We start from the raw sequence: 6174 nt of genomic DNA on the forward strand, positions 1-6174 counted from the left end.
TTTACATATGAAAGTTTAACTTGCCTGTGTTCTTAAAATGTTACCAATGACAGTTTGCTTGCCCCGTTCTCTTATCACTTCACTAACGCCTCTTAAATATGTTTGAAAGCCAAAACATCTTTATTCATCAATGAAAGTTGAACTTGCCCGTTTCGCAGCCTTGTGCATCATCTTGCACGTTTTGCTGTTGGGACCATAGTAAAATACTGTAGAATCTTTGTGGAATATATTGACAAATTAAAAGTAAATGTTCTTTTGAGAGGGTTGTCGTTGATTTAATATGTTGTTCATTTTCGATATTAAGTCTTCCGCGGGTGAAAGTTTGACCAAATTTTGCTTCTGCGTGGAGACGACACAAAATGCATTGCAAAAGAATTCCATACAAATTACACCAGCTATATTCTGTTAGTTGTTATAATTAGATTCTTTATCTTCAAATGCTGTAATTTTAAAGGGTGGTCATCACAAACCTTGATGTGTTTTTGTAAGCTTTTTTTGTTGATGATTGCATGATTGTTGGTAATAACTAACTAATTAACATTATTTTAGGGAAAATTGTCTCAGTAAATTATTTGTAGGTGATAAAATTCTCTTTTATATTGTTTTTTCGCAGCATCATATGAAATGTTGTACAAAAGAATTTCATTTTTAAACTTCTCACGAGGAGACGACGGTGGTTTCCAGTTGGAGACAAGACAACGATGTCTGGAGAAGAAGAAGAAGAAGAAGAAGAAGAAGAAGAAGAAGAAGAAAGGAGGTTTCTTTGGCTTATATGGAGGATCTTTTTCCCAGGTAAATTTTCTCTAGCTTTTATAGCGCGTCGGTTAATTTTCTCATGTAAGGTTTCTCTACCTTCTATGGAGCATCGATTTTTTAATTTGTAAAATCGCTATATTGTTTGGGATGCAGCCATGCAGGATGAAATATATAATGCCACATATAGCCCAACGGAAAGTAGGAATGTGCATGTGGAAATGGCTAAAGGAAAACGTAAGGTAAATTTTTGTAAATTAAGTTGCTCTATAGAGGTACCTTCATAGATTTTTATACGTGGTATGCAACATTTTTCACAATAAATACAACTTAAAGTCTTATCTTTAGTCTGTGATCGGAATTATAACAACTTGTATGTTATTTACACCAACTATATTTACAAAAAAAGAAATGTCGCGCGGGTTAATTGACTAGTTATTATATTAAAAGTAGGAAGTCCCTACGCTTAAAGTTAAATTATGAAAATACCCATTAAAAGTTGATTGACCCATTTATCCTCCACAAAATTATTCCTTCATCAGTAATTATGAAGAAAGACCAATTTATGAAGTTTTTCTCAAAATTACCTGAAGAGTTGTAGTTGACTTGGCTACCGAAGAGTTGTAGTATAGGTGCAGGTAATGAAGAGTCAAATGACTCCTTTCATTATCTGCCAATATCCAAACGTCGAATTTAGTAGTAGTAGTTAATTGCACTTAATTAGGTTCATGTAATGTACAATTTTGAGCTATGGAAGAGACTTTATCTTCCTCTATGGAGAATCAGCAACAAGTACGAAGAGGCACAAGTGTAATTATTTTTATGAAATGGATGCATTGGATGCTCTAATTTGTTTCGAGGGTTTGGCCACTTGGGCAAGTAGTTGTATCTCTATTTCTTCATTTTTACCATGTACGTGTGCTAATAGAGTTCTGTCTCTTTATACCAACACAATTATTCCATCCTTCATGTGCAATATGCATGCTTGCATGGCAGTATGCAGACGCAATTCAGTATATTTCTACAATATAAAATTTTTTAGTATCAAATTCCTGCGGAATGGATGTTTTGACAACTAATAGCACGTTGACCTGATTGGAGTCATCAAAGAGTGGTAAGAAATCTGTGTTTAGAGCCCTTACTCCTCTCTTGAGAAATCCGTATGTTTATCTGGCCATTTTTTTTTTAATCCATTTCGTGGATAATTAGGCTTAAAGAAGATGAAAATATCAGCAAAACATTATACTATCAAATGAGACTGTAAAGTTTGATGCATCTAATAGAGATTGTTTAGAGTGAAGGGTTCATTCTGATGTAACAAAAAATGATGTCAACATGGAAGAGATAGTTTAGAGATCTTGATTTTAATTAGTCAATCAAGTGATGAGATAAGTAATTGCTAATCTCCGAGTCTTAACTCTTAATATTCAATGTAGGTGAGAATAGTCACCGATGATGATCCCGACGGTTCTTGGTTTTACAGAAAAGAGCAAAATCATCGAATTTCTTTTAGTTTGTATCATTAAAAGTATCCATTCGCTTCTTTTCACATTCCGTGTTTAAAAAATTTATATACATATGTATCTTACACCCAACGTTCAGATGAAACTGTAAAGAAATCAATTCTTCAAAAATCATTTTTTTCCCCTCTCATTTGGCCAAAATCACTAATTATTTGGTTCTTTTTTCCTTCCTCTATTTAAAGTCTTTAATTTATCAAGATATATACTATTAAATTTATAGAAGAATTTTAAGGGTCAAGACAATCTTTTTAGATATAGTTTTATTATATAAGGAGACTTATTGTCACGACCCAACCCCGTAGGCCGTGACTGGCGCCCAAGTTGAGCACCCAAACGTACCTATCCATATCGAATCACCTACAAATAGCATATACGGCCATAAATACTATATGCCGTCTCAAACTATATCAAACTATTTCAAACACATCTCAACGCAACCGTATGCAGATATATATATATCAAAAGCCGACCAGGCTATCAAATGGCACAACGGCCCCAAAACATATACAAAATGCACGTCGACAAGGTTGTCATAGCGAATAAGATCGTACAACCACATCTTAACAGAAGTAGGCACATACACCCACAAATATGTCTACAGACCTCTAAACAGACCAACCGAAACATATGACGGGACAGGGCCCCGCCGTACCCCTGAACAAATATATACATACACAGCGAACGAATATATACCAAAATATATGCTCTGAAATGAGAAGAGCACTCCAAACGGCAGAAGAGGGTGTCCTAGACTGGTGGATCACCAAACTGTGCGTCTGTACCTGCGGGCATGAAACGCAGCCCCCGAAGAAAGGGGGTCAGTACGAAATATGTACTGAGTATGCAAAGCAGAAGATACAGAAACAAATCTGAGACATAAACAAAATAGTGGTACAGAAAATAAGTACAAATCCACTATATCAAAATGTTTAATTTTCAAAAATATAAGTCATGCATAGGGTACAGAAGAATATGGTCGCCCGCCCGTCAATGGCGCCATAACACAGCATAACACCAGAAAGTTTCAAATCTCCATATTCCCCGTCACATATCATAACACAGCATAACGCCATACACAGCATAACACCAAATGTAAATGGAACATAGCCCTCTAACGAGTGGCTCGATGAATCATAAACACAGCATAACTCCGGAGTATATCAAAGTGCGCACGACAACAGAACCGGCCCGGGACTCGGCGAAAGGGATAACAGAATGCACGAGTAGAGTCGTGAGTAGTCATATGCATAAAATCATTATCATAAACTCAAACATAAGTAAAATGATCATACTTGAAAATCGAATCATAGTCATAACAAATTCTTTCAAAGGTTCTTCGAATTACATGAAAGAAAGTCGCGGGATCCACGGACGGGCATTTACCCGAGTCGGGCCCGCCTATGGAAAACATACATATCATATGTCATATAGACTCCTACAAAAATATTGAGGTAATCCGAGCATTTATGTGCAAGATATGGCATTCAAGAATTACGAAATTCCTTAAAGCGAAACCTTTCTATACAAAGTTCGGAATGCGACTATTTCAAAGACGTAACGGTTCATACTTTTATCAAATCAAACATAAGAGTGCCAAGGAATATATATAGATCATATCATGCTCGGATTTCGAATCATAGGATTTTCCTAAAGGCTCGTAATCTAGCCTATCTAAAACTAAGGCATGCCAAAAGAAAGAAAGATTGGGTTTTACATACCTCGTACGCACTCCAAGCTAACCCGACTAAAGCTAATCCCAATCTACGCCTCGGGCTCCCCAATGTCTACAAGTACGCCAACAAATATCAAACATTAGCTAAGGGCACTTAAGCCATTTATTCCAAACTAACATTAAATTCTACAGAAAATTCGGCAACATTTCCCCTGTAAATAGGCCAACCCGAGAATTTAACTCGCTCAAAATCAACAACAACAACAACAACAATAACCAACCTAGCAACATCGATAATCAATTCGAAAGGCAAAATAACAATAGTAACTCTCTTTTACATCATTCAACAACTTTCCAAATATTCATATCAACAGCTTACCTTCAAGCCAACATCAACGCTTATACATTCAAATACTAACCCAAAATCATACTAACAATATTCAAGAACACTTTGAACAATTTGCATAATATTTCATCAATCCAACAATTGCTCCAATTTCACCCGAAAGCTGTCCCAACCGAGAGCAGCCCCTAAAACCGAAACAGTCCCCCATGACACATTCCTCAATTTCAATTCATGATTTGTATCAACAATCCACACTATAACGATATAATTCTCATAAAATATACAAGTTACATCAACGGACAATATTCTCCAAATCAGTCCGCAACACTTACCATATCGTTCTTGAGTCCTTGAACGCTAAATTTCAAACTAGAATTCATAACGACAACAACTAAAATACTAAGCGATATCAATTCGTCCTTTGTCACACATTGGGACTATATACACGGCTACACTACACATACATATGAATTGAAGATTCTTAGCCATTCTACACACCACAACAATTAAACATGATACAAGAATTAATTCATCAATTCTATTTTCCCCACCCATATACACGGCTAGCTCCTCAAGCACACAACCCACTTCCAACCTACAATATTTCATGATTTCCATCCATATTAACATACTACAATATGCATACAACATTTATAACTCATAAAACAAGAGAATTTCTCACCTTTCCTCTTCAACTCCACAATGGGTTAGGGTTTGCAATCTCTTAAATGGATGCCTTGATCGCTCCAAAAATGCTTCCACGCTACTTAGGGACCTCTAATTAGTTGATTTGAACCAAGGAAATATTTTTAGAGTGGCTTGAAATGGGACTTGGTTTTTCCAAGTCTTGGCCGAGAATGGTGATGGTCTTCACCTTCTTGATGTATATATTTTTTTTTTTTGCTAAGTTTCAAATGAAGAAAGATGACTAAGTGGTCATCTTTTAAGTCCCCTTAAAAATATCTCCATGACTTAGGCCCACACATGTGTTGGACCAATTAAAATTGGCCACACAATGTGTGGACCATTTGAGGGCCACAAGGCCTCATTTGCAAGATTTTTAATTCCAATTTTTGAATTTTGGTCCCAATTTTTTGTAAGTGTTCAATGCCAACAATTTCATATATAACTTATGTCTCAAAATAAAATCACAAGTCAAAAGTCCCGACTTCAAATCCCGGAATAGTCTTGGCCCAAAATTATCATAGTTAATCCGGGTTGTCCCAATGTATAAAAATACGGGACATAACACTTATAGCCTGTTTGGCCAAGTTTATTTTTCCCTAAAAAGTACATATTTTATCAATAAGTGCTTATTTTAAAAAAAAAATAAGGTGTTTGGCCAAGCTTTTGGGAGAAAATAAGTGTTTTTAGGGAATAGCAGAAACAGTTTTTTCAGAAACTAAAAAATAGCTTTTTCCCAAAACCACTCTTTTGAAAAGTATTTTTGAAAAAAATACACATATGACGCATCTAATAGAGATTGTTTACCGGAAGGGTTCATCCTGATGTAACAAAAAATGATATCAACATGGAGGAGATAGTTTAGAAAACTTGATTTTATAATTTGTCAATCAAGTGAGATAAGTAATTGCTAATCTCTGAGTCTTAATATTCGATGTAGGTGAGAATAGTCATCAATGATGATCCGGACGGTTCTTGATTTTTCAGAAAAGAGCAAAATCATGGAATTCCTTTTAGTTTCTATCATTAAAATTATATATTCGCTTCTTTTCACATTCTTTGTGTTTAAAAAATCTATATACATATGTATCTTACCCCGAACGTTCACATGAAAATGTAAAGTAATCAATTCTTCACAAGTCATTTATTCCCTCTCATTTGGCCAAAATCACTAATTATTTGGTTCTTTTCTCCTT

The 6174-nt window shown here is 35.3% G+C and overlaps 1 long non-coding RNA gene across 1 annotated transcript; it reads right to left on the minus strand.

The window, feature by feature from the left end:
• Nucleotides 1-2679: 2679 nt before the first annotated feature.
• Nucleotides 2680-5760, minus strand: LOC132599089 (uncharacterized). The gene is made up of 3 exons (XR_009566762.1): nucleotides 4977-5760; nucleotides 3995-4060; nucleotides 2680-3058 (listed from the first exon to the last, which is right to left on the minus strand). It is a non-coding gene; the product is annotated as an uncharacterized LOC132599089 (long non-coding RNA).
• Nucleotides 5761-6174: the final 414 nt, after the last annotated feature.

The sequence above is a fragment of the Lycium barbarum genome, chromosome 6, assembly GCF_019175385.1.
Source record: "Lycium barbarum isolate Lr01 chromosome 6, ASM1917538v2, whole genome shotgun sequence".
Taxonomy (NCBI): Eukaryota; Viridiplantae; Streptophyta; class Magnoliopsida; order Solanales; family Solanaceae; genus Lycium; species Lycium barbarum.